The sequence below is a fragment of the Sparus aurata genome, chromosome 22, assembly GCF_900880675.1.
Source record: "Sparus aurata chromosome 22, fSpaAur1.1, whole genome shotgun sequence".
Taxonomy (NCBI): Eukaryota; Metazoa; Chordata; class Actinopteri; order Spariformes; family Sparidae; genus Sparus; species Sparus aurata.
Window position 1 is genome coordinate 4,627,363 of NC_044208.1, and position 27,931 is coordinate 4,655,293.

The 27,931-nt window shown below is 41.6% G+C and overlaps 2 long non-coding RNA genes across 2 annotated transcripts in view; one reads left to right on the top strand and one right to left on the bottom strand.

Annotated features, from left to right (window-relative positions):
• The window catches only part of LOC115574633 (uncharacterized), a 31,594-nt gene extending 10,587 nt beyond the window's left edge, over window positions 1–21,007 (top strand). Inside the window, exon 2 of the long non-coding RNA XR_003982530.1 lies at window positions 19,580–21,007. This is a non-coding gene — a long non-coding RNA (uncharacterized LOC115574633). The remainder of the gene's footprint in view (window positions 1–19,579) is intronic.
• A 5,070-nt stretch (window positions 21,008–26,077) lies between these two features.
• Window positions 26,078–27,387, bottom strand: LOC115574462 (uncharacterized). Its single transcript, XR_003982496.1, has 2 exons — window positions 27,166–27,387; window positions 26,078–26,835 (listed from the first exon to the last, which is right to left on the bottom strand). It is a non-coding gene; the product is annotated as an uncharacterized LOC115574462 (long non-coding RNA).
• Between the last annotated feature and the right edge of the window lie 544 nt (window positions 27,388–27,931).

The window sequence follows — 27,931 nt, forward strand, 5'->3', positions numbered from 1 at the left end:
GTTTACAATCGCAACCAACTGATCGCTCTGAGGCCCCCAACCCTCTTAGCTGGGGAGAGACCCACAGTACCGGAGGAGCTAAGGAGGAGACGGCAAGGCAGCAGAGGGGGGTTAAACAGAGAAGGAAAAGTAGGAAGTTTAAACCCTGCATCCCTGCAGTTATTACGGGAAATGTAAGGTCCCTGGCTAACAAGATGGATGAACTTGAAACACTCACCATCTCTGACTTTTACAGGGTCCGAGCAGACAGAGATACCACCGCAGCAAGAAGAAAGGAGGAGGGCTCACCGAACTCGTGAACAGCAGGTGGTGTCACCCCGGGCACATCTCTGTAAAAGAGCACTTCTGCAGCCCGGACATCGAGTTCCTTGCCATCGGACTGCTTCCATGTTATTTGGCACAGGAGTTAACAAGTGTCATTGGCTAACTGTTTACATTCTGCCATCTGGAAATGCAGAAGCTGCACGTGACGTCATCCAGGCTGTGACCGCGGGACTTCAGACGAAACCCCCCTGGAGCCTTCATCATCATCACAGGTGACTTCAACCCCGCCTCTCTCCCATCCACACTCCCAATGTTTTGCCAGTTTGTTAAATGCACAACAAGGCAAATAAAACTATAGATCTGCTGTATGCAAATGTTGAAGATTCATACAGCTCCACTGCCCTCCCCCACTGGGCAGGGCAATACCTCTTCCTGCTCTCCACATCATACAAGCCTGTGGTTCAGCAACAACCAATGACAGTGAGGACTGGGAGGAAATGGTCTCTTGAGGCCATGGAATCACTGCAGGGTGCCCTGGAAGCCACTGACTGAGATGTCCTGTACAAACTACACGGCAAGGACATTGATGGTCTTACTAGCCCCATTGACACTGCCATTTGGATGCGGGGATCCTGCACCAATTCTCTGCCTCCGCCTCTGTGTGAATGTCTCTGAGGCGGCAAGGGGTGAAATTTCACTCCAGCACTGATCCGCCTCTGGAGGTAGTATCAGAGGCGCACTATTTGTGAACCGAACCAGTGTGAATGGATTAGCCGGCTGCGTGTATCGAGGGCATATCAATCGGACAGTCTGATAACAACACAGGTCCCTTACTCAACTAAATAAAGAGAAACGGTCCCACAAAGCAACGTTACAGGACCAAACAAAAGTAACATTGTAACTGTCTTTGGCAACTTATGAGGTAAAAAATATCCGCGACAGTACGCCCTCCCGACTGAGACTTCAGTGAACTTTCCCCCAGAAAACAGCCTCCATTCCTGCAGGTGACAGTCAGACAGTGTCCTGTTTACTGATGGAGATTATATAATTACATAATTATTATGTAATTATGTTTTTTGTGAAAAACGTAACTCTGTCACTTTCCAGGATGTTTGATGGGTCAGGATCTCAACTATAACACATTATAACAACATCCATATGATTATAAACTATCAGTGGGTTTAGATTGACAGGAGGACACTGGGGAAACACATTGAAAACACACAGATGTCATCATCATGCCGTGTACCGTCACGCCTCTTTAGGAGCAACAGCTTTCTGTGTGAATTAAACAGGAGTTTGTCTTTAAGGCAGAGATGCTTGCTCTGTGTGAATGACCAACAGCGGAGAATTGGCGAACCACCACTGCGGTGATAATGCAGCTCCTTTGTGTGAAAGGGGCTACAGATTGCATCTCAGAATACATTGGGTTCTGCATGGACAACTCCATCCCCATTAAAGAGGTCCGCTGCTACCCCAACAACAAACCCTGGGTTACCAGCGACCTAAAGGGCCTACTCAATGAGAAAAAGAAGGCCTTTAGGTCAGGGGACCGAGCAGAGCTCAAGCGTACTCACAGAGAACTGAGAGACGCATCAGAGAGAGCAAGGAACATGTCAGGATAAAACTGGAGAACAACAACACCAGGGAAGTATGGAGTGGGATGATAGAGATAACTGGCTTCCAGGAGAAAGGTGGAGGAGCAGCTAAGGGAAATGAACAACGAGCAAATGAGTTCAACTAGCTGCTCCTCTGAGCAGCCACTCCAGGACACAACCCCCCCTGACAGCCCAAAATCATCCCCCACAACCACATAGCCCCACACCAATCCCCGCAGCGGACACCAGCTAGCTGATTCAAGCACACCTCAGACCCCTGGTGTGTCCATCACAGGACCCCCTAAAGTTTGCATATCAGCCCCATGTTGGGGTCAATGATGCAATCATCTAACTGCTGCAAGAAGGCTACTCCTCCCTGGATAGACCCAACACCTTAGTCCACGTCATGTTCTTCGACTTCTACAGCGCCTTCAACACCATCCAGCCCAAGCTGTGGAAGGCCAAACTGGAGAACATGCAGGTGGATTCTCCCCTCGTCACATTGGTGGATGACTATCTGACGAGCAGACAGCAGTTTGTGAGATTCCAGAATTGTGTGTCTGACCTATACTGCAGACTTTTAGTACCACACTGAGTCATATCATCTGCAGAAATTCTCTGACGGCCATTGCTGGATGTGTAGAGGGCAGCATTAACTCATTTTCCTATAATATATCCAAGCCCTTAGCCAGCCACAGACTCCTAGTTGCTTGGTAACACTCAATACCACATAAAAACTTGCAGGATTTTGCCAACAAGGTGAGAGAAATGACACTGGAACCAGATGAAACAATGGTTTCTTATGATGTTACATCACTGTTTACATGCATTCCCACTTAAGAAGAGGTTAAGATAGTGACGAAATGCCTGCTACAAGACAGCACTCTGTTCAGCAGAACAAACTTTACCCAGACCACAGATGTCCCTTACTTGACCTCTGTCTGACGACCACCTACTTCCAGTACGGTGAAAGTTCTAAAGACAGAAGCACAGCTGTGCCATGGGCTCACCGGTGTTCCCAAAAGTGGCCAACCTCTACTTTGAAGAAACTGTGAGCAGAGCGACTAAAAACAGTCGCTCCATAAACAAATGACACAACACAGGAGGGCCAACTCCTCAGGTCAAGACTCTGCTGTCCACTTACATCTGAGGGAGAAAAATTCATTCCTTTGAGGATAACGATAGCCGTTTTTAAACTGGGCAGCAAGCCGCCAATTTGGCTGTCTTTTTTGTGGCTAGGTCCGCAGATTTAGACAGAGGGCGGTAAATTGGGGGTCTGTTTTGGTCCCCCAATTTGCTGCCTAGGAGATTACACTTACTTCCGCCTCAACTGCTATCTAAATCCGAGTCATCAGTGTGCCGGCAATTGCTTAAGATGGGTTAGCTTGTTGTTGTAACGGCAAGCTACAAACGGTCACTACTTTCAAATTAAAAGCCCCCCGCTAAGAACCCAGTTCTAAACTCCAATGGGGTGCAATGTAAAGCTCTTATTTTGAAGACAAATTCGTTGTCACTGTTCACAGCCCAAATTCGTGCTTCACGTCACGTCACATGTTTACGCCTACCCCGGTGGCCGCTTTTGGAAAAGAAAGAATATTACGCCTCCCTTTTAGAAAGACAAGGCGGCACATTGCCGCCCTTACCTTGGAGCAAATGTGCCGCCTTTTTATATCTAAAAAGGGCTAATGTTAACAACTTGGGCAGAGAAGACAGATGTTTTTTTAGGGGGGAAGTAAAAGAATCCATCACTATTATTGGGTCCTGGGATTCTATTGGGTTCAGACGAAGGTGATTCAAATTCAGCTAACAATGGCACTGATCAACAACAATGTTCCAACTAGATTTGACAGGCACCATTCGGCAAAGTTGAGTTCTGAAACTCAGAACTAAGCATAAGTAAGTTAAGCAATTTAACTTACCTCAGCTTATCGCAGCATTTTCTTTTCACAGCTACTCACAAGTAGAAGACCACATCTGTGTCCTGTACTGTTCATCACTGGACCTTACTTAAGGAGGGGCAGCACAGTATTACCTCAGCCCTAATCTCATTATTCAATTTTCATTATGACTCTCTCTAAAAAGAAGACAAGCAGAGCTCTCTTTTGTAGTCTACACAGCAAGCATGACCAACACTACTGTGAGGGAATCTTAATCGTCACATTCCTCTGATGGCATCAGTTTGCTCCAGGCAAATTGAAGTGAAACTGGCTCACAGTTGTTTTGTCTATATCGTATTGTAATAAGCCCAAATGAACATGCTGGAATTGGAGCCACTGGAAGCCAGCAATTGTCTGGGTCCAAGGGCGCATTATGTGACATTAACATAAACCCCTGAAAACTTGCCAATGCACAAGAGTTTTGATTTTACTGAGGGTACTGAGCTGTGAATCTGTGTCCTCTGGTCAACTCTGCTTGAGGTAAACACAGCCGGGGCACAAACAGGAATGTCCATTCTTGTGATAACAGTGCACAGATGCCTTGGATTCCAGATATTTTCAGTGTGCCGTATTTAATGGTGGCTTTGACGTCAGGGCCACACACATTCCCTCCTGTACTAACAACTGGAAATGGTCTGTCATGATGTTGCACTTCAAGACTTCATCCTCCTTCTCTTTGCTCTCCTTCCTCTAATATTTTACTTTCCCCTCTGTCCCAGCTCATAGCTGACCCACAGCGCGTAAACTGCTTCTCTGGACACAATACCCTTTGATACCCAATGTTGGGAAAGGGAGCAAAAGGGGGCTTGTTGCACATTCAGCTGAATTTGGGCAGCCAGGGCCGGAGCACTTGCAGCCCTTAAATTGATGCTGCCATGGTAAAATCAATTTGGGATGGTGACAGCATAGCAAGGCTGCAGACTGTAACAATCCCAGATTACAACAGTACTACACCCCTCCCCCAACATAACCTTCCTCCTCCAAGCTCCATCTCCTTGCACTGCCTTTTTAGATAAAGTGTGGGGACGTCAGAAGGGTTTAGAGGGGTGGAGCTGGAGGGTGAAGAGGGACTTTAGACAGAAGGGGAGGGTTTAGAGTGACAAAAGAGAAAGATCTTTAGTGAAACAGAAGAGGATGAGCGGAGAATTGACACATTCAGCGCAGCTCAACGCACAATGCTGTTTCATTCTTTTTTTGAAAAAAAGAAAAGCTGGCACATTACTCAGTGAGAGAGAGCTGCCTCACTCAGCTGCTCTTTCCTCCTCCTCCTCCTTCACTTTCCATCCATTCTTGCTGCTACACATGCATTCATGCATGCATACCAGGACACATACACACACAATATATTTTTTTTTTCCTGTAAGTGATTTGGTAGTTATGGCAGGGGTCAGTAGGGTTTAAATTCCAGCCAGGGACTTCTAGTGCAGGATGGGTGGTCCTACATTCATAGAGTGGGTTGTGACACTGCATTTTTGTGTGGATTTTTTGTGTTGTCAACAGGGCTGCACAAGAACAGGCTCAAGGCTGCCCTCTTCAGACAAAAACTGAAAACAATCAAATTGGAGATCTATTCCGCTATCTAAGCATTTTTCTAATCTAGTTTCTAGAGACAAAATAGTATAAGAAAAATCCACGGTGATTTTCATGTATTATGTTTGACAAATGTACCTTAAATATTTTGATTATTTTGACAGCAGATTTTAAAGGATTTCCCTGCTGATGCTGACAAAGCAAGATGACAGTTTGTTTGTGTGTGAGAATGTATGCGGTAGTAGTGGCTGACAGATGCACTAGAAGCCAGAGGTGGTCTATGGTTGCCATGGCGACTATGCGGGCTGAAGGACATTTGAGCAGATTGAGTATGCATAAAACTGGTCCCCTGAGATCTCATAGTGCATTTAAGATGACCGTCAGAATGAGATGTCTGTGGAGACAAACTACAAAAGGATTAGAACCTAAGCACAGTGTAGACAATCTTTTGATAAATCAAGTTCAGACGCATCTTCCTTTCATCTACAGTGGAATTTTATTATGCTGCTTAAACTGTACTACTGTTGAACACTGCCACAGAAACGACATGACAACGCAAAGGAAGTTGATGATATCTTCTCCAGATGTTGTATATACACACACATATATACACACATATATATATATATATATATATATATATATATATATATATATATATATATATATATATATATATATATACACATATATATATATATATACACATACATATATATATATATATATATATATATATATATATATATATATATATATATATATATATATATATATATATATATATATATATATATATATTTATATATATCTATTATAATTTGTGTATATATCTTCTCCTATCTCTTTATCTCTATATATCTATCTATCTATATCTATATATATACTCGCTTAAACTCTTCTTAACTGTTAGTCTAAACCAGAGCTGTACTGTTACACTTAGAATTCCATTAAGCCTTTTTAGAGGCTTTACCACCCCCACACCCACTTCACATATTCTCCAGGACTTTTTTCCCATTAATCAGTGGGATGATGTTTGTGTGCATGTGTCTTCTTCCACAGAAGGGCTGTAAATATGTTGAAATATGTGCGAAGTACATAGATGATAGTCTGGAGTTTAAGATGCATGAAAAGTAATTTCTTTGGCCCTTTGTAAATGTGGATGGGATTCTCTTTGGTTGAAATCAGGCCCCGCTAGGCTTGAGACTGTCATAAATGAGGCTGATTGAATGTGCCACGATATTTGTTATAGTGACCTGAGTGTGTTCATAGAACTGTTTAAAATAACTGAAAACAGCCTCTCAAATAATGGTGTAGAACTCTGTGAACCCACCTGTGTAGGTGCATCTAAATCTATTTTAAATAGGAGGAAACAGACTGTGGTTTTGACCTTAGACCAGCTTTTTGTTGGTCTATGGTGCTGTCTCTTTCTGCCGTCGAAAGATAGCAATCTGCCTTCAGTGCACCTGACCACACCTCATTTTAATACACCCAGGGGAGCACAGGTGGGTGCAAGCACATTTGTTATTTCCACAATGTGGCCACTGGGCATGAAAATGAAAACTGTGTCTGTCTGAAACTAGCAATGACACTGGTGCTGCACTGTGAGTGTAAGATAGAGCTCCTGGAGTCTAGCAGAGCTGCAGCTATCAAATGCCTCCCTTTTCAGCAGTCATGTGCATTTGTAATGACGCAAGCTCTCCTTTGAGTTTGTTTTTACTGTGACTGAACTTGTAACACTTTAAAGTTATTGCAATAAGGAATTTCTATTTTGGCATCTGAAAAGAGTGACAGAACACTAAAATGACACAAGAGGCCACCTGGATCTTCCCTTCCCCGAGTTCCAGTTTGCTGCAAGTGGCCATTTTTCTAGCACAAAAGGATCAAAAAGGAGCCTTTCATCTAGCGGGCCTGTCTTGAACATGAAAAAGTTGCATTCACACTCCTGTGCATTGCTAAAACAGCTGTGAAGTTATGCAAAACCACAGCTCCCTTTTATAAAGGAGAAAGACAGTTAAGTAGCCAGGACCCTTTTCTTCCTTCTGTTTGTCTGTCCTGCATGCCTGTTAAGAAGAGCAAAGTACAAACTTTTAATATGTAGATTAAGAGCTTCATGTGAACCGTTTACTCCTTGATATTACCTTAGTATAGATTTGCAGAATTAGGCAGTTCAGTGAAAGGTAAATCTCACATTTATCACTTGTCAGTGTGTCTGTTTTGTGGCTTAAAGTTCCCAGTCAGTGGCTAGTGGAATGCTATGTGCCTCAACAAAGTTACGTGTTTCCTGTAAAACAAAGCAGCTAGGGAGGGATATTGATTGCTGTTTACAGTAGCCAATACCACTGACAAAGTAAAACTAAAGCAATGTACAAGAAAACAGAACCTGCTGAGCGTGCATTTAAATATGGAAATACGTATCAAATGTGTCAAGACCTAAACACATGAGATATTAATGCATGGAGACTTGATTCAAAAAGCGGTATTCCTGGAAATACACTACAAAGTAAGTAAGTCTCTTCAGTATAGGCTTGAGTCAAGAAATAGACTCAAAGATGATAACTGGAGAGGTGCAGAATCTGGAAAAAATTAGTTTATTGCATGAACTGAATCCTGGTACATGTATATGGTTTTGATTGGCTCGGTCAACTACACTGTTCAAAAAAGATGAAGGGAACACTTAATCGTCATGGTATAACAGTCAGTTAAACTTCAGGGACATCAAATGGTCCATTAAAAAAGCACAAGTGATTGTGGATCAAATTCACCTGTTTTGGTTCAAACAGTTGCAATGGAGAGGCAAAAGCAAGACAATCCCAAAAAGCAAATGATTTTGCATGTGAGACAATTAGTCTCTCCCTATCCTTTCTGACTGATTCTTCTCTAGTTTTGTGTTCTGCTAGTGTCCTTGTTACAAAGAATAACAACTGTGAGATGCAACAACAGTTGTTTTTCCCATAATCAGAGATGACAAGCAAACTGAGGTTCCTCTGATCGGACAGAAATACGATGTACTGTGATCACACATGGTGGTTGGAGCATAATAACACATAAAATCAACATACAGTGTCCATACTGCCCATGCAAAAGCCCCTTTAGCCTCTACTAGGGTCGCTCTTTGCGACTAGCATGTGTTCCGTCCAACTCGAAACTCCAACTCATTTTGGAAGTGAGCGTGGGGTCAGCTGCAGCTTCCTGTCAGCGAGTGATGGCAGGCTGTCCTCCCATTAGTGGAAGTAAATAGCGGGATTGAACATATTGAAGGACAGTACCTTAGTGGTTCTGTCTCCTTAAGAAGAAAATGTTCTTCCTTCTGCAGGAGGTGAGGAATGACTAGGTTGTACAGTGTTTCTCTTTGGATACAAAAAAAGGTAATAAAGAATATTCTAACAAAAAGAAAAAGAAAAACAGCCTCTGTCTCATCCAGCAAGTTAGGAACTACAGCCCAGGCCATAGCAAACTGAAATGGAGTCTCTTCACAGAATCATGTTACCTTGGAAATGCGATGGGAAGCGAGGCTCCCTGATCTTTAAGCCCTGAGTGACATCATGGCCGTCTTGCCAGAGTTTTATTGACTGCAGCAAATGTGGTCCAATATGGAGCAAATTAAAATTTTGGGACGGACATTGCCTCGAACTACAATTTGCCAGACCTTTGGGGCATTGGCTCAGTTCCTTTGATCTAAAAATCATGCTGGTTTGAGAGGGTCTTGGAGTAAGGCTCCTGGTTTTCCTTTGGGCCCCCTCTTTTGTTTGCAATATGTGGATAAAGCCCAACAACACTACTAAGTTATATTTTAAGTTCATAAGAATGAAGAACGCTGTTTTGGGTGAAAGTGCGGGAAGTCATCAAGAGATGTTTTATTGCTTCACTGAGTTGAAAACTGACACTGGTATAAAGGTGAGATATAGAGAAAGACATATGTGATGCGAACATTTCAATTTTGTTTTAATGGAAATTTTAATGACATGACTCCCAGTGCTTTGTCCTCCATATCTACTCTACCAGTGGTTCCTCCCTGATTCTATTCCAATTACCAACGCTGTGCCCCACAGGGCATAGCTAACATAGCTTAGTCCTTTGAGGTGTATACATACATTTACCTAGGCATAGTTTATGGATTATGGACCATGTTAAATGCCACGGGCCTTGAGTTTAGCTCTCTGCTCAGGTGTCACACTGCATAAATACCATCTCAGCATTAGGCAGCATACCTACTGCACAACTTGCATGGACAGTGCTCGACACTATAAAACCATTATTAGGTAAATCTTTGAGCAAATAAACCTAATACATTAGCTGCAAAAAATATTATTTAGATTTAGATGCTGATCAGACTTTCCCTTCCACAAGTGCAACTGACTTTCATTTTGGGGAGTTCACATCAAAATAGTGCCCATACATTTACAACAAACGACCACATTTTGTGTTCATACTGACAAAGACCCATTTCTTTTCTGTTTCACACAAAAAATAAGTGGATCTAGGCTCCCTTTAAAACTTGCATAAAGGCTTCTATCTCAAGTTTTAAGGCCACAAAACTGTCCATGATTTAATTAAGCAAAGGAGCTACTCTCCTTGAAATCTCCATGACATTGGAGAAAAATGTGCTTTCACAGGCCCAAGGGCAATGTTCAGTCAGTTCCTCTGTCCACCCTTTCACATCCTCCGTGGGCTTGTCTCTGCAGACAGCACACAGTGATCATTACAATTCATACATTCCAAAGTGGTTCAGCTTCTTTCATTGTGTGCACAGAAGTGCCCTGGACCGTAACATTTGCATATTGCTCTTTTTCCTGTCATCTTACCAAAAGGTCTTGTCTAGACTTAGAGTCAGCATTAAAGCTGGGGTCGGTAAGTTGGACAAAATGTCAAGCCCAAGCTAGATTTGAAAGTATCCAGCATGTAAACCCCGCTCCCTGCACTCAGGCCTTTCTCCAAAGCCACTCTCCCTCAACCATGAACTCGCAACCGTCCGATAACTACCAAATACCGCCGTCGGAGTCTGGGTCCTCACGAGCAGCAGGAAGAAGAGCACCAGTGCATTGTTTTCATCACCACATCTAACAACAAATAACTACCTTGTGTCTCATTCAACTTGAGTAAACACCTAATATTAGCATATTGAACATAAACAACCCACATAGCTATTGCTAGCACTGATAGCTGTCAAGCTAGCTTTGTTAGCATTCAGACATTGAAAGTGTATTTTTGTTTTGTAACTCACTGCTGGTTAGCTAGCAGCTGCTGGCTATGGTAACATTAGATATGGCTAAGCTAAAACATAAGAATGAGTGGTGGGCCTCATCTGATGAACATTCCTGTATTTTTTCATATCGCAATATATATCGCAGGATTAAAAAAGAATCGCAATGTCAGTTTGTTCCAATGTGGTGCAGCCTTAGAACAAAGCACAATTAGGTCTTTAAAGAAAAACACACGAAACACTAGATGAACTCTAGTAGTTGAACTAGGTTGAGCCATATACCACACATGACTGACGAAATCATCTGGCAGCAGGTAGCATGGAGAGCGGGGCTTATCAGCATGTGCTGCAGGTATGTGTGTCTCAGCATCTCTCAGTGCACCTCTGCAGGCAAAAACAGAAAAAAATACTAATATTTTTTTTACTTTGGATGGAGCCAGCTAGAAATCTGAAGTATAATTAGAATCAATTCGAAAAAGAGGAGTTTCACATAAAAGAGTTTTACAAGTCAACAACTGATTAAAAATAGGAACATTAAATGCATTAGATCTCTATCATCAAAAGCTGTTTTAGTAAATTATTTAATATCAGATCATAATATTGTCTCACTGAAACCTGGCTGTGTAATGAGGAATATGTCAGCCTTGACTAATCAAATCCCCCAAGTCAAATTAATACTAACACTGGTTGAGGAGTAGGAGTTGCAGCAACATTTGACTCAGTGATATATTGTTCAAAAACCTTATTCTTTGTCTTACACTGTTGCAGACACTGAGCCCCTCTCTCGTTCTCTCTATCTGTACACATTTATTAATACATGTTACTGACTTGGCTTGGCTGATGTCATGGCCTCAGACTTCACACTCAGCTACAAACTGCTCCAATGCCTGCTGGATGTCAGGGGCCGAAGAAGCCAGCAAAACCATGTCATCTGCAAAGGGCAGTAATGCAATTTTGAGGTTCCCGAACCAGATACTTTATTACCCATGACTGCGCCTCCATGTCCATGAAAGTTACAAACAGGATCAGAGACGAGGGACAACCTGGGTGAAGTCCAACACCCACTAAGAACAGGCTTGACTTGGTACCAAGTATATACACAGCTCTCACTTTGGTCATACAGGGACTAGATAGCCCATAATCTTCAGACTCTGCCCCCACTTCAGAAGATGTGTTAGTTGGATTCAGGAGCTCCTCAAAGTGCTCTTTCCACCGCCTGCCAATATCCCTGGTCCAGGCCAGCAGTTCTCCTCCCCTGCTGAGCACAGCCTGGGCTAAGCCCTGCTTTCCCTTCCTGAGTTGCTGGGTGGTTTGCCAGAACCACTGACAGGTTTTTGCTTCTGGCCTCCTGGTACCTGTCTGCTGCTTCAGAAGACCCCAGGGCCAACCAAGCCCATAAGGCCTCCTTCCTCAGCTTGTCGGCCTCCCTCCCTCACCATTAGTGTCATCCAATGGGTTCTTGGATTACCGCCACAACAGGCACCAATGACCTTCCTATCGCAGCTCCTAGCAGTCTCCTCTACAGTGGAGGCTCTGAACATGGTCCACACGAAATCCACTTTCCTAACCTCCACCGGAATGTGCAAAAAGTTCTTCTTGGGATGGGAGTTGAAGACCCAACAGACTGGGGACTTCACCACGCTTTTCCAGTTCCCTCTCACTAATTGTGGGGGTTTACCTGGTCTGTCCGGCAGCCTCCCATGCCATCCGATCCAGCTCATATCCAGCTGGTGATCAGTTGACAGCTCTGCCCCTCTTCCTCCTCCTTAAGCCAAGACTCCAAGACATGTTGCCACAGATCAGATGATACAACTATGGCCTGGTACCAAGTACACTTATGGACCACCTCATGCTTGAACATGGTGTTCGTTATGGCCAGTCCATGACTAACACACAAGTCCAATAGCAAAGCACCACCCGGATTCAGATACTGCAGGAGTAGAACCGGTAGTGTGTTTGGAGCTGAGCCCAACTACAGTATATCTAGTTGGTGCATCTCTGCCTCCCACAACAGCTCTGGTTCCTTCCCATCCAGAGTCGTAACAGACCACGTACCAAGAGCTAGTCTGCGAAGCCAGGCATGAGGATGCTGAGGTCCCCGACCATGCACCTGTCCCCATTTCTCTCCCCTGCAGCTCCATGACATTTCTAAGGGTTGAGCCTGACTGGGCCCCATGGATTAAAGCCCAGCCAACAGGTGGCTTGTGAGAAGAAATATGAAATTCAGCGTTCAGTGACAACTGTGAAACATCTGTGATAGAGGTAAAGTGGAGAATTAGGCTGGGTTCGGGCCAGAGGAGTGCCCTGATGCCCCAATACTGGGTGAGGTACTCCATCCCTTATGTCACAAAATCAGGATTTCTTTGAATCTCTGTCGAGTCTCTCCCCTGAGTACAATTGGCCTTGGGAGAACCTAGAAGGAGCTAATGCTCCTAACAACATAGCTCTCAGGATTACAAGGACATACAAACACCACCACCATGTAAAAGTGACGATTCTTCAATTATTGAAATGCAAAGTGCATCCTGCCGGGATGTTTCTAGGTGTCTGTTAGCACCAGAGGGGCAGACGAGAGAGAGGACCGTGATTACATTATCAGGGGTGTATTGTTATTTGTTTACGTGTGCATGTGCATGTGATGGCCACTGGCATGCACACACATGGTTACTTTCCTTTTAAGAATTAACAATTAATTCACAAAGATTAGTGGCATATTTTATGGTGGAACATTTTCTTGCATGCAGGGTTGTAGCTACGATTTCATAAATACTGAGGTCATGCGTCGTAGAAGGAGCAGCATTAAAAATAAAATAGAAATTATTATAAAGATATTTAAAGACAGACAATTTATGAAAAAGTGAAAATTATTATTTTTACATCTCAATTTTGACTTAGTAATTATGATTGGAATCCATACTTCATCTTAAATTAATCTGATTTTAACTTTTTTAAATCTCATTATTATGGCTTTTTCTTTCATTGTTATGATTTACTGTGGGAATATTTATTAGTCAAACTTATTTTTCATCTTCTGGTTCTCTATAAGGGCAGCAATGGGTTGCATTGCAGGACTGCAGCAGACATGCTGATTTGTTTATTTATAAATGTAGGTTCATGGTCTGGCCCAGGTCCTTAATGCACTTACTGGTGCTGTACAAATAGTTACTTGTTCTGAGTGCAAGTCAGGTGAAATGCAGCCCCTTGGCCTTCTCACACAGAGTGAATGACAGGATAATACTGTTTCTAGCTCGTTTCAAATACTGTATGTCACATAATGTAATGAGTTGCGCATGCTGAGCTGAACTTTGCTAATGTGAAGATGCCGACCTTTGTTTCAAGTATGACATCCAAATTAGCAACAGTGTATAACTTTTATATTCTAACATTACAGTCATAAGGCAAACTGCAAACATTTTAATTCCTCTCTTTGAGAAAAAAAAAATGGTCAAGCGGCATTCCGGTGTGCTCTGGCAGTTTTAAACCTACGTACATTAGCACTGTACCAGCCTAAAATAACCAAGCATAGAACAAATGTTGTCACCATGCCTTGACAAGCTTCAGAAATTTATTTATTGTCTAAATCTGGTGATAAGAGTTTCATATTCTGAAAATTTCCTGTAACTATAATACAATGCAACTCAACAGTGTCAGCGAAAATGTTAGAGTTGATAAGACATGCTGTAACAATATGCTTATGAAATTAAGTTACAAATGCAAGCTACTAGCTAGTGTATAGCTATCATTTGTTTCCCTACCAAATGACCCATTTGTTGTCTTAGGTATAGAGAATTGTTGAGTAATGCACATAGTGATTGCCCAGTTGGAAGAAACTTCAAAACTCAAATTCAGTGAATGCAAAGCAGCTTTTTCACTGAAAAAGACATACGGTATGTCCTTAAGTACAACAAAAGGTTAAGATAATGTCAAAAGAGTTCAATCACACATGTAATAGTTTATAGAGCGGATCATTTAGGACTCTGCTACAAGCATCAAGCAGCAAACTGTCAATAAGCTGTTTGCTAAACTTTTTAGTGGGCTGGCTTTGTTGGGGAGGATTATGGAGAAGTGATAAATTGTAATCTCAGTTTCAGTCATGTACAAAAGGCTTGGGACAAACTCATGAAAGAGATAGTGATTGCTCTCTGGTGACAGTCTGTCAATGTAGAGCACTTCTCACTTTCTAACACCAGACCTGGACAGAAAAGAGAGATGTGAAACTGCTCTGCTTCTTGTCACCACTTTGGCACGGTGCTATAGTTTGTTTCTGTCTAATACATTGTTTGGATTTGTGGTCAGCTCATGTGTTATGGGCGTAGAGATCCATTCACCTCCCCCTAATCTCTTCCTTCACTGCTTAACTCAGCACTCAAACACATTTCCATAAAATGCACTTTGGTAGCTCCTGTCATCATCAGCAGCACTGATTAGACATTAGAGTAGTGTATTAGTATTAGAAATCTAATTCTCAAGGACGCAGTCAGTGACCATCAAATGGAATTTACAAAGACCCACCTTAAAAAATATATATATATATTTATATTCCTGTGTAGTAAAATATCATGTATGTGGAGGTTTTCTCCCTCAGTTTTTCACCACATCCAGTGTGATTTATGCACCACATACATTTTCCCTCTCTTCCCTCTACAGCTGTGAAAATATTTTCTCCGTCAAACATCTGTTGGAGGAATGTGGGGACATAGCCTATCTGCTTCCTGTCAGTAAAGCTGCTGAATGGAACCCTCCCCAAAACACACACACACACACACACACACACACACACACACACACAGCTATCCTCTGCTATTTTGGCTACGTCCAACAGTGTATTCCCAAACCAGTGCAGCATCCTACTTATTTTACTACCATCTACAGTACTGTTCCTTAGTTAGCACCAGTCTGACCCCAGTGTTCTTGACTTAAATCAGATATATCCTCTATTTTTTTATAAAAAGAAACAAAAAAGATACAGAAAACATGGTCACTTTAGGGACAACCAGTTAACCTCCTGTTGCCATGTTACCAAGGATTCATAATTAAACCCTGTTTAATCATATTTTAACTTTGAATTATGCTACACCAAACTTTGAAACAAAAATTAGTAAAAAGTTTGTATTCATCATCAAAACAAACATGCTTCTTCACAAAGTGCATTTCAAATGTCATATGCCTACTTCATTCATGTTTGCTACAATTCTCAGTCTTTTGTGTGTATACATATAACACACATACAAACATACTGTCAGGTCGGGTAAAAAGGGGGAAGCTAATGAGATAGGAGGTGGACCCAAACACAGTTATTCACAGGACACGAGGCAGGATTGAGGGAAACAAAAGGCGAGCTTTTATTTAAATATGTCTGAATGTCACAAAAAACCAAGGGGCAAGAAACAAAATAAGCCCAAAGACCAAAAAACAAAGTAGCAAAGAAAACAGTTCTGGAAGGCACGGAGAAAAAGGCAAAGTTCAAATCAAACAAATGCAAAATGCAAAACTCAAGTCCAAAAACACATACCAAGGGGAAACTCGAGACAGAAAGGACTATGAAGGAACATGAAGATGAACGGACAAAGACAAGAGGGAAAGCAGAGACTTAAAACACAGACACTAACGATGAGACAAGGAACAGGTGAGGAGAGAGAGGCGGGAGGAGGCCAGGTGAGGTAACGAGGGGGAGGAGCACAGAGGAGAAAACATGGAGGGAACAATACTACAGACAGAGGGAGACAGAGGGAAGAACATAGGAGACACTTAAGGGACACAGTGGGGCATGGAAAATCAAAACACAAAAGAGTCATGACACATACAAACAAACAAAAGAACCATGAACCTTTAGGAAATGACATTTTCTTTGTAACCTTATTATTGGTTGGTAAACGCAAAATCAGGCCGATGGGGCTTTACGTAGAAAACCCATTTTTGCCAGCAGGAAGCAAATTGTTCTGATTTGACAAATGCTGTTATTGAGTCCAGTTTATAAATGTCCATCATAGTTTCCATCCATGCATTACCGTGGTTATTATCCTTCTTATTCTGGTAAGAGTTTTTTTTACCAGCTACCAGCAGTGTATTCATTAGGAATCTCCTTTTGACCAGTTTTGAGGTATATATCTAAAATATATGGTTTTACTAGCATAGGGTATTTCACATTAAAAAATGTCTTGTAGGACCTTGTGTATCCCTCTCAAATAGTCTTTAATAACAGAGCAATCCCAGAAGACATGGTGATGGTTCACTGTTTTTCCAGCAAACAGGGGGGTTACTATCATAGTGGGATTTCTGTGAGGGTGTGATAAAATATCTTATGATTCTTAGGTTGATATCTTAGATTTTTTTCAGCCAAATTCCCTCCATTTCTGTAAACTGTTTCACTTCCATTGGTATCTCCATATTGTTGTCCAGTCTTTATCAGATATAATAATTACTCTTTCCCTCTCCCACTTTGTTTTAATATACAAGGTTGAGTCTTTTTTTACGATTTAACAGACGCTTATACAAGCATGAGATAATCTTGCCACCAGTATCTGAGTTATATGCTTTCCTAAACAATTCTATCAAGCACGCACCTGCTTCAGTAACTTTTTTCATTTTCAAACAAATGTAATGCTGCATCTGCAGATACTGGTAGAAGTTTTGCTTTTCCAGTGTTTCTCTTTAAGCATTTCATTGTTGACTCAGCGGGCTCCTTTAGCATTTACCATTTTATCAAAGTCTGTCTGGCGTTAGCTAAAGGATGGAGAATCTGCCATCAGTCACTGTAACTAAAAAATAAGCATGATTTGTCAGTTGATGAGTACATGTTTAGGCTGTTGCAAATTGTGACCCAACAAAGACTTATTTAAGTGTCAGCTCTGCTAGCATTAGCAAGTTCAGCCAGTTAGCTTGATACTCATACTGTTAATTAGAGAACAGTCCATGGTTCCTACTTAACGTTAGTGTTACTGCTAGAAGTTAAAAATGTTAACCTCACTGGTAACCTGCCACCTACTCAGCAGTAGCAGTGAAAATTTAATTTATGACCCAATTTATTGTACTGAGCATAAGAGTAGAAATCCAAGACACATTAAATCTAAAAGGGCTGCAGTATCCAAGATTTGTGATTAATTCATTACATCTTATTCCCCATTTCATATATATAGGAGAGATAATGTGCTTTGTATCTTGGTTCCTCAACTTTGCAGCAACAACAATTAGAAATAATAACAATAAAATAGCAATATAGCAGCACAGTAAAAGTGCTTCCAACTTGGCCTCTAGCCCGACAAATGCACAACGAATGCTTCTTGCTCCATGGCTTTTTTGCTGTTCTCTGCTCACCTGCCATTACCTCTGGAAGGAGAAACAATCCCCATTTTCATAATTCATTATGTTATTCATATGGTCTGAGACAGTCCAAAAATATTAGTGAACATGAACAACTCTCCCAACTACAAAAACTAGTGCAAAAACTGTGTTTAAGGTGACACAGAGTGCCCAGGAGTATATGGAACAAAACTCAGAAATGTAAGATATACATGCTCTACCTATAAATGTTTCCTCCTCCAGAAATGTAAGTTTAAAAAAAATAAATAAACAGTGGTCAGTACTGATATTGTGGTTGGCTGCCACAAATAAACTATGTACGGGTTAAGACTGTATTGTTATGTTCAAATCTCCCCCTAATTGTGTCATTCTTATTTAGGCAAGACTGACAATAGGAGGATGCCAAGAGATACCACAAGATAATGAAAGCTAAAGTAAAGAAACGTCTACCATACAATATCATACGATATCAGCTGTACCTTTCCACATATTTCTCACCCATGTTATAGCTCTCATTCTATGTTCAGCTTGACAAGGATCAAGAGGCCAAGAACCAGGTGGTGAGGGCAGAAGCAACAGACCAGAAAACTCTCCTGCAGCCAGCATCAGAACCTGCTCTACAGCCTGATTAGCCTGGCTTCAGAAAGAGGGTGAAGGCTCCTCCACTGGTACAGCAGATGGCTGAGAACAGGATAGCCCAGATCAAGAGCGGGCTACGGGCTTAGACCGTTGGCCAATGCCCAAGCAGTGTTTTTGAAATGCTTCTCTTGGTGCAAACGGAGGTCAGAACTTGAGACGAACAGGAGAAAAAAATGGTTAGGCTTGTCTAGATACGTCTGCACAGGTGATTGGATTAGAAAAGGCAATTAATGGATGTTGCATGGAATGGACCCAGGTGGTTGTGGTTAGATGGCTCAGGTGGCAAATTAGCCAGGGAGAGAGGCGTGGTCTAGTTCCTGAACTTTAGTTATAGTAGCTTCATAAAAGGAGCACCAGGTACTCAATGGCGAGGACTGAATCAGGGTTAAATAAATATATATGAAGTGCCGTGTCCTGGGGTAGGAGGCTGGCTTCAAAAAGACGCTGTCCTTACTGATTAAGGTGTTTTATGGCATCAGGGACAGACAGTTTTTTATAGATCTGTCTCTTGGCACAGGTGACTCTGTACCTTTTGCCCTGAGGGCAGCAGCTGAACATGGTGGTTTAAGTGATTGCTGCCATGGAGGTTTTAAATCTCAATGAGTTTTTTTTACCTGGTTAAATAAAGGATATTGAATTGAAATTGTCTAAGATTTTGCCACCTAAGCATTGGACTGCATTGCCATGGTGACAGGACACTTTGCAGCCTTAAATTGTACTGCCCAGTCTAATTACTTTGGAAAGCTTTGTCTTGCTTTTGACACTTGAGCACTAACCATTTTACTTGCAGTCTAGAGCCTTGCGAATCTGTGGTGGGACAGAGGCGATCTAATTCAATTCAATGCTTTAATTCGCTGGATGCATACTAAGGCTGTCACTTTTCAATTGAAGTTTGAACTTTCATTCGAAGCATTTTGAAAATTTTGAATTGTAATGATGTGACCGAATTCAAAATTGGAGCACTGCATATAACGCTTGCACCACTAACAATTTAATAACCTGCTTTCCAGAGTCCCGGATTCACTACAGGCAAAAATGTTGCATGCAATGTTTGTGTGAAGGAACTTTTAAGAGCATGATACATATATTTTCTGTTTATGTATTCTCAGGACGAGGCTTGGTGAGATTCATTTCAGAGGATCATCGCCATCGTTGGAACTCTGAAAGGAAGAGGGTCACTATCAATCAGCCATATAAACTTAAAAAATGAAGCATGTAACTAGAGCAGTAACATCACAGTTATGTCCAGTGTCCCTATAAAATGCTTCTCTATTGAATAGCACAGACCACAACGGCTGCATAGCAGCAGCCATAACATTCTGTAAGCGAGCCATGCCAACTCTACAGCTTTGTAATCTGTCTAATTTGCCACAGTTCTTGAATTTCAGAGGAAGGCTGGCAAGGGTCCCATCTTGCAGCAACCGGGAAACAAAAGAGGAAGAGAGACTCCTTCCTCCTCACATGGAGGCCCTCCAGGAGACACCACAGCTTGTTGTTCTAATTCAAACTGAGAGCAACACTGCCCCCTAGAGTGTCTGCTGTGGTTGCTGCAGCTGCTTCAGAGGAGGGGGTGGGGAGGGTGGAACACAATCAGCATGGTGTGTGCTGTCATAGAAGTGGCGGGTTAGAGGGCGACAGTGGTGAGGCACACTGCCAATGAGAGTGTGTAAGCAATCTGATTTGTAATAAGCAAAGAACTGAGAGTTCTGAGGTTAATTGTTAGTTTAGGATGATGTTGATGATAATGATAATGATTTCAAACCATGTTCACGGTTGTGATTGCAATTTTGTCTGATTGGGTGACAGTTGTAGACTCATAAAGATCATTGAGACCTCTTGCTGACAACTTCTACCTTTTTTCTCACATTATTTCTTTATAATGACATTAATGAATGATAAAGTTATAGTTAATCAAACTTCAGTTAATCATTATTTTGCTGCAAACAAACAAAATGGTTTATGAAGCATTTATTAAGCATATTAAAGGTTTATGAACATCAGTAGTGACTTTATAATCGCCATCCAAATAATGTTTATGGATGAACTCCATAGAATTTAGTAAGTATTTATAAAACATTATAAACATCAGTTGCAACTTTGCATAGACATTTGCTTTATGTTTTATAAATCATTTTGTCATGATCCCATCATGGCAGCCCTGCCTTCTCCCTGGTGTATGTGTTGTTTCCCCTGTCTGTATTATTCCTCCTGTGTGTTGTGTGTGTGTGTGTGTGTGCATGTGGGCGTGGTCTCTCTCCACAGGCAGCAGCCAGGTGAATCCACTCTGCAATCAACCTCCTATAAAGCCTCTGGATTCCCGAGTTACACCGAGTGAATACGCTCAAGAAGACGGACCTCACCACGCCGTGCCGCAACACCGCCACTGCCCTGCAGCAGACGCCACATCATGACACCTGCACCCTCGCCCTCACTGATGACATCACAAGCCAAGACGGGACCCCGAGACCTCGCACCACCCCTCCTCTCTCGCACTCATTTTCACATTTTGAACATTAAAGACTTGTTATTCACTGTTACCTGTGGTTTTGAGTCATGCTTTTGGGTTCGGATCGAGTACAAATCATGACACATTTCATTCTTTGATGACAGTGAAATAACTAATAACTAATCAATTCTAAATTTACCATTTATTAATGATGGTTGCTATAAAGTGCAATTGTTTTTTTCAGAGTGTAAGCAGAGGACTGAATGCTGAATGTACGCAGAGTTTACAAACAAAGAAGGTTTTTGGACATTTCACATTAGCAGTAGCACCTCCAACGCGCCACCGTCATGGCAGACAAAAAGTGTTGATTCCCAAGTGCAACCTAACAGGTAGGAGGTCCACCATTACTCTCCTGCCTGTTAGGTCGCACTCGGGGATTGACACAGAAGCTTTTTGTCTGCCTTGACGGCGGGGCGCCGGAGATCCAGCTCCGACGGTGAGTAGTTCAAAAACCTTCTTTTTAGTAAACTCTGCGTACACAAACAATGTGTAGGGACCCTGGTGATACTACGATCAAAGTTTCATGTTGTGTCGAAAACAAAACTACGGTAAATCTTAAAAGTGCCTCTTTTATCATAATTATGCATTTACATGAAGGTTTGACTTATATTTAATCACAAATAAAGCCTTGGTTGCTTTTTGGCGAGAGTTTCACTTTAACTAGGGTGGTGATGTGACATGACCATGATGTTCTCTATGATGTTGATTCCCAGGAACTTAAAACTGTACATCTGCTCCACTTCACCTTTACTGATGTAGTCAGGGGTGTGTGTCTTTGCCTTTTTTTTTTAAATCAACAACCAGCTTCTTGGTTTGCTGAACAGTGAATGGTTTTCTGTGCACCACAAGATAGTTGTTAATATGGCCGATGATGTTGGTGTCATTCGCATATTTCACAATAGAGTTCTCCTGATGTCTGGGAAAGCAGTCATGGGTGTACAATGTGACCAGAAGGGGGCTGAGTACACAGCTCTGCGGGGCTCCGGTGTTGAGCATAAGGGAGGAGGTGTGACTGCCAACCTTAAGTGTCTGGTGTCTGCTTGTGAGGAAAGCCAATTTCCAGTTGAGAGTTTCATGGTTGACACTGTATTGAATGCTCAGGTGAAATCAACAAACAGCATTCACCACTTTGTTGGTGGTTCCCAGATTGATGGAGACAATAGTGTGATTGTGTCTTAGGACTGGATGTAAAACTACAGGACTTGCCACTGTCTGTTTATGGAAGTGCACTGTTTTGCCTAAAACACTTATTCCAGAAGTAATTTGGCCCAAGTCATCTAATCCTCTTATGTTACATAATTGACTGACAGCATTATGTGTATGGCGATAGTCACCTATTGTCATAACCTTTTAGTGTGAAATGATTCATAAATATCATATACTCTAAATGCCTCATTAATGAATGCAATGCTAATGTAAAGGATAACAGACAGTCTAATCTTTTTCATGTATGGAATTCCTGTCACTCATTCAGGTCACTACTGATCTTTTTTGGCCAAATCCATACATTGCCTTATTGCCATCTAAGGAAAAAAGTCCCCCCTCATAGGCTGCCACTAATGAATGCAAAACATTGTATCCAACCGTTTTCTCACTCTTAATGGTGATCGATTTGTTACTTTGTCAGGTGACAGAAGAAGCAACACAGCTGTCCCCTTTATCAGACAGGTGGAGTGGCAGGGTCCCAGCAGCAGGTGAACTTGAATAAGGGCATTGGGTTAATTTAATTTTAAGTGTTAGCTAGTTGGAATATTAAAAGTAGGCCCAGTGAATACTACTGATATTTCATTGGGGTGCTGCAGCAATCTTGCCTGGTTGTAGGCGAGACCAGGTGGAGTTACAGGTGAGGCTTCAACATAGGCTATAACACTGTAATGTAATTCAAATGTAAATTTGTTTACACACAAAATATAAAATGTGTAATTATTAACTTTATAAATGTGATGTTGCCTGCCTGCATATTTTCACATGCAGTCATAGAGAGTGGTTCATTATATAATGTGGTCTATTTCTAAGGAAACTGGTCCAGCTGTAGACAGCTGTTGTTAATGTATGTATAATGCAAAGCTTAATGCAGTGGTTTGCACTATGATGTAATGTAATGCACTATGACTGAAGTAAAGTTCAGACATCGTTTTTACACAGCCTCCTCGTCTGTCATTAGTGTCATTACGCTGCTTAACAATGTATACAATGTTTCTCCCCCTGGTGGGGGGTGACTGGCTATGTCCACAGCAAAATGTCAAAATCAAACCTACACCCTTGTAAATAAGCATTATTTTGGGGGAAACACCGGGCTGTATTTTGGGGGGCTTGTATCCTTTTACTTTGGGGGATTCACCCTGCTGCTGCTCAGGTAAGGCGCCCTTTGATCATGAAATCTCCGTGTAGAGTGTACAGGTTCTTGAAGACGTTTGAGGTCTCATCCAAGAGGCTTCTTCAGTTCTAACTAACTGGAGAGGAATTGGAATCTTTTAAACTCTGTGTGGGTGTTTCCTGACAGAGTTTTTAAGGACACGTGAACTCTGAGTTTCAGAGTCACTAGGGCCACTTGTGGTTTGTTGACCCAACCGGCCTTCATGTGTGTTGCTAGGGCCAGGTGAGCCCAGGTGTGAATGGTTGTCAAGCTGTTAAGGATATATACACGCTGCTCGAAAAATGAAGGGAATACTTAAAGCACACATCTGATCTTGATGAACAAATTATTCAAGTTGAAAATCTTTACTTATGTTCATTGTATCATTTGTTAAGAACAAAATTAGGTTACAATGGTCAATGGAAGAACACTTTGACAAAGCAAACAGAAGTGATGCTATACTGAAGCAAATAAAGTGGTTTTGATAAGTAGGGAAAATACTGTGAGAACTGGACCCAAGTCAAAAACAGATGGAGCTTAAGCTGTATGATTTGCTGCACTTAGTCACTGTAACTGTAAGACAGAAATGGAAAACTTGTTAGTGAGTCCCCTGAGAGCAGATGCCTGGCTGTAATGTAAATCACAGCTCCAGGAGATCCTGTAGAGCCATAGCAGCTGTTGTTGGCCTGGTCTGTGATGCAGTAACTCATCCTGTGGGGCAGAACATACTGTGTGAAAGCTCACATTCAATACAGGATAAACTGCTGGACTATAACATATTATCATAGCAAAGTGTTATCACTTTCGAAACTTTTTGAACATCAATTTTCTGCTTACATTCTCCTCCTAATCATTAAAAAAAAATCCTGTTTTCACATACTGATAGTTAGAAAAGTAATCACACTGTCCGAAAGTTATTGAAAATACTGGTGATATGACTGTAATATTCAAATCTTCAAATAGAAGTATTATACATGGTTGTGCATGATGTGCACATGCACAGGTCACAACATTTTTCAGAACATGCATCCTAATGACTCTGGTGATCCAGTAACTTTTCAATTAACAATAGAGCATCAGCTCTATTTTTAATGAGCACATACCTGTCAAACTAATGATATTCCCATCAGCCTCGGCTGTTCAGTGCTAAATTAGAAAATGCTAATGTTAAATGTTGCATATTGTTCTTAAACATATTCATGGGTGTCCCCTTCAGGAATTTCTCTTGAAAATGTTCTGTGTTTATTGTCCCCCACAACAGTGATGTGAAATATCCACCCAGAACAATTAGAAAGCCAGCTGTTCACAAATTCTAGCTACATTATTAGCTACTAAGTTATTATTTATTTTTTTTTTTTTTGTCTTGTTGTGTCAACAAAAAAATGTTTTTTTTCATCAAAGGGACTTGATGAAGGGATTACGTTTCTTATGACTATTATAATTGAAAGTTGCCAGAACTTGATCTTCAAATAATATTTTCAAGTTTGGGGAACTTCTGTCAAATTTTCACATATCAGGTGATGTGGGAATGATTGAAACTGTGCATCAATCATATTGTCAACATTCAAGGCATGTGGCCTGCCATCTGTGTTCTGTTACTCTGCCAGCAGATCTCAACAACAGGCATACATAGAGTAGTGGAATTATTTCCCCGCTCAGACACCATTCGCTGCACTACTCCTTGTCTGGACACATCCAGTGTGAAGCACTTTCCGGTCTTTTCACGGAGCTCAAGTTGGACTACTGCCATCGAATTAGAAGTAATTTTTTAAGAGCTAAGAGACAGATAAGTCTGAAGCGGAGAAAGGAAAGGCAGAAAGTGAAAAGAAGAAATTGACAGAAGACAGGCAGAAAAAAGACAGCATTACAACAGAAGACAGCAGAAAGAGACAGAAGGCAACACGACAAGCCAGACAGGAAGGTCAATAGTGTGTGTGTGTGTGTGTGTGTGTGTGTGTGTGTGTGTGTGTGTGTGTGTGTGAGTGAGAGAGAGAGAGAGACTTTTTTTATCTTTCACAGGTGCATCAACATGGTAAAAAAGGAATTTGTAATGGTGCCACTGCTGAAGGTAAATTTGTGTCTTTGTATGAGGTAAATATATCTATGCATGGTAATGCAACAGGAAAAGTACCATTAAACCACTGTTCTAGTATTTTTGACTGGGAAAAAAAAGTATTTTCAGATGCTCAACATCCGATATTTGAGGAAGAGGTAAATGAAGACGAGGAAGTGGACCCCGGAGACAATGGGACAGACCATGCAGGAGATGGAAGCAGGCAGGCTCATTCTGCAGCAGGCAGCCTGGAAGTTTGGGGTCCTATAGTCCAGCAGAGTCAGTGGAAGGCAACAGTAGGCATTTTGCAAATGATTGCAATGGGAAGACAGTTAAAGGTCCCATATTATACTGTTTTTCATCAATTTCACACAGCTGTCAGTCGTCCAACAACACTGTATTTGAAATGCATTGCCCCAAACCCATCCATGGTCCTGAATTTCAGCTGTCTAAAAGTCGCTCATGTTAGCTCTACTGAAAGCAGGCTGTTTCTGTGCCTGCACCTTTAAATGCAGATGAGCTCCATCTGTCAACACCTGCCTTGCCTGCTACACGCCTCTCTCAGGGAGACGATGCAGCTTACGGATGGATGTAACCAGTGGCGGCTGGTGAAAAATATTCTAGGTGGGGCTGTGTGTGCCAGAAGCTTACGGTAACTATACCAATAAAAGAACCCAAACCAAAAGATACCATTGTTTTAGGCATAAACAATAATTATTTAATTGCCCTTTAGAAATCAACAGTTTGACAGATAATGACAATGATATGAGATGTATATTAGTGAATACTCTTAATACAAAATGTAAGTTCTTGAGAAACATTTACAGCTGGATGATGATTAAAGATTAACACAGAAAAACTGGCAAAGGAGCATAAATTGTACCAACTGGAGTGTGCAAATGCTGAGTTGTATATGTGTGTTTGTGAGTGAGTGAGTGACAGCTCTTATTTGAACACATACTTTGCTCTTCTGTCTTTCTGAGTAGCAAACCTCTCAGTGATTTTGTGTTAAAGACAGGAATGTCTGCATCAGCTTTTTCTCCATGGAGAGCCAGTGCATTCATGGTGTTCCTAAGGAATGTTTTTATCCTCTTTGAAGTAGAGAAGCACCTCTCTGATTCTGCTGTAGTCATCGGTGTGGTGATGAGAATCTAAAGAAGACTTACAGTCTCACTGAATGTGTCCTGGAGGTTGTTTCCATGAAAACCTGCATGAGAGCCAGTGCACCACTGCAAGCCTTTAACTCTTCATTTTCACAGACCAGGGACAATTCTGTCTTCAGTTTGGCCTCATCCAGTGTCAGAGAGGCTTCCACAGTGGTTTCCAGTGCTGAATCCAGGGACTTCATGCTGTGTTGGGGGAACAAGTCTCCTTGCAGCAGAGTGGCACTGATGAGGTGCTTGGTGAAAGAGAACCTCTCCTTGGCATGCCTCAGAACGGTATCACATACCTATGAAATGATACAGATTTTTTTCACTACACATAATAAACAGTAGAATTAAATGTTCACATCTCACCGTGTAAATATCTTCATTATCTCCTTACAAGCTGACCATATAAAATTGTATGGAAAAACAGGGACATCTTATTGTTAAATATCATAAATATGAAAAAACTACATCTAAACATTTCGGTGTGTTTACGTTCTTCAGTAGCTGTATGGTGAATATTTCAGGATATTCAAATACATAGGCTAACTGTCATAATTATACAGGAATTGAACACAAAGATACCAAAGGCAAACACCTCATGAACTGTACAAAACACTGTTACAGCTTACCTCTGATGTGGGATGTTGCCTGCTGCATTATCAGGATCAGCTGATGAGCGTAACAGCGTACGTAGTGGGGTCTCCCGTAAACGTCCTGAACCTGTAGCTCCTCTCATCACGGCAGCTCCGTCATAGACCTGGGCGAGTAGTTTCCCCCATTGTCCCTCAGGAACAATAGTCTTCAGCCTTTCCAACACCGCAGTGGCGACTGTGTCAGCGGTCGCGTCTGGAAGCTGGATGAACTTGTAAAATGCAACGTAGCACAAGCACCAGCTGACAATGAGTGGCAGTGTCTGTTGTTTCATCTGTCTGGATAGCTAGTGGCCGGCTGCATATATAAAAAAAACACCTAACCCTGAAAAAATTCTAACACAAGGTTTCTCAGCTGTTTTTTGTAGTATTGGGTGTCCTTAATAACATACTAAAAGTTTACCAAAGTTTGACCACAAGAAAGGTGTAATTTTCAAGATGGCGTCCAAAATAGGCAGGAAGCCCTTAAAATATCCTAACTCCTTCATTATTTGACCTAGCCATGTAATCTTGGTGTCTAACCCCATGTTTTCTAGGTCTATGAATCCATTGGACTTGTCTAAATTGCATTGGCATGATTACATACTTAAGGAATACATGATTTTGCGAGATTACTGTAAGGTTTTATCTTTGTTTGGAGTAAACCAGAGATGTAAACGATTTAGCCTATGTCATGTAACGCCTACTCAGTATTTTTTTGACACATACACTTTTTTTTTTGCTCTTCACACACTTGACATTCAAT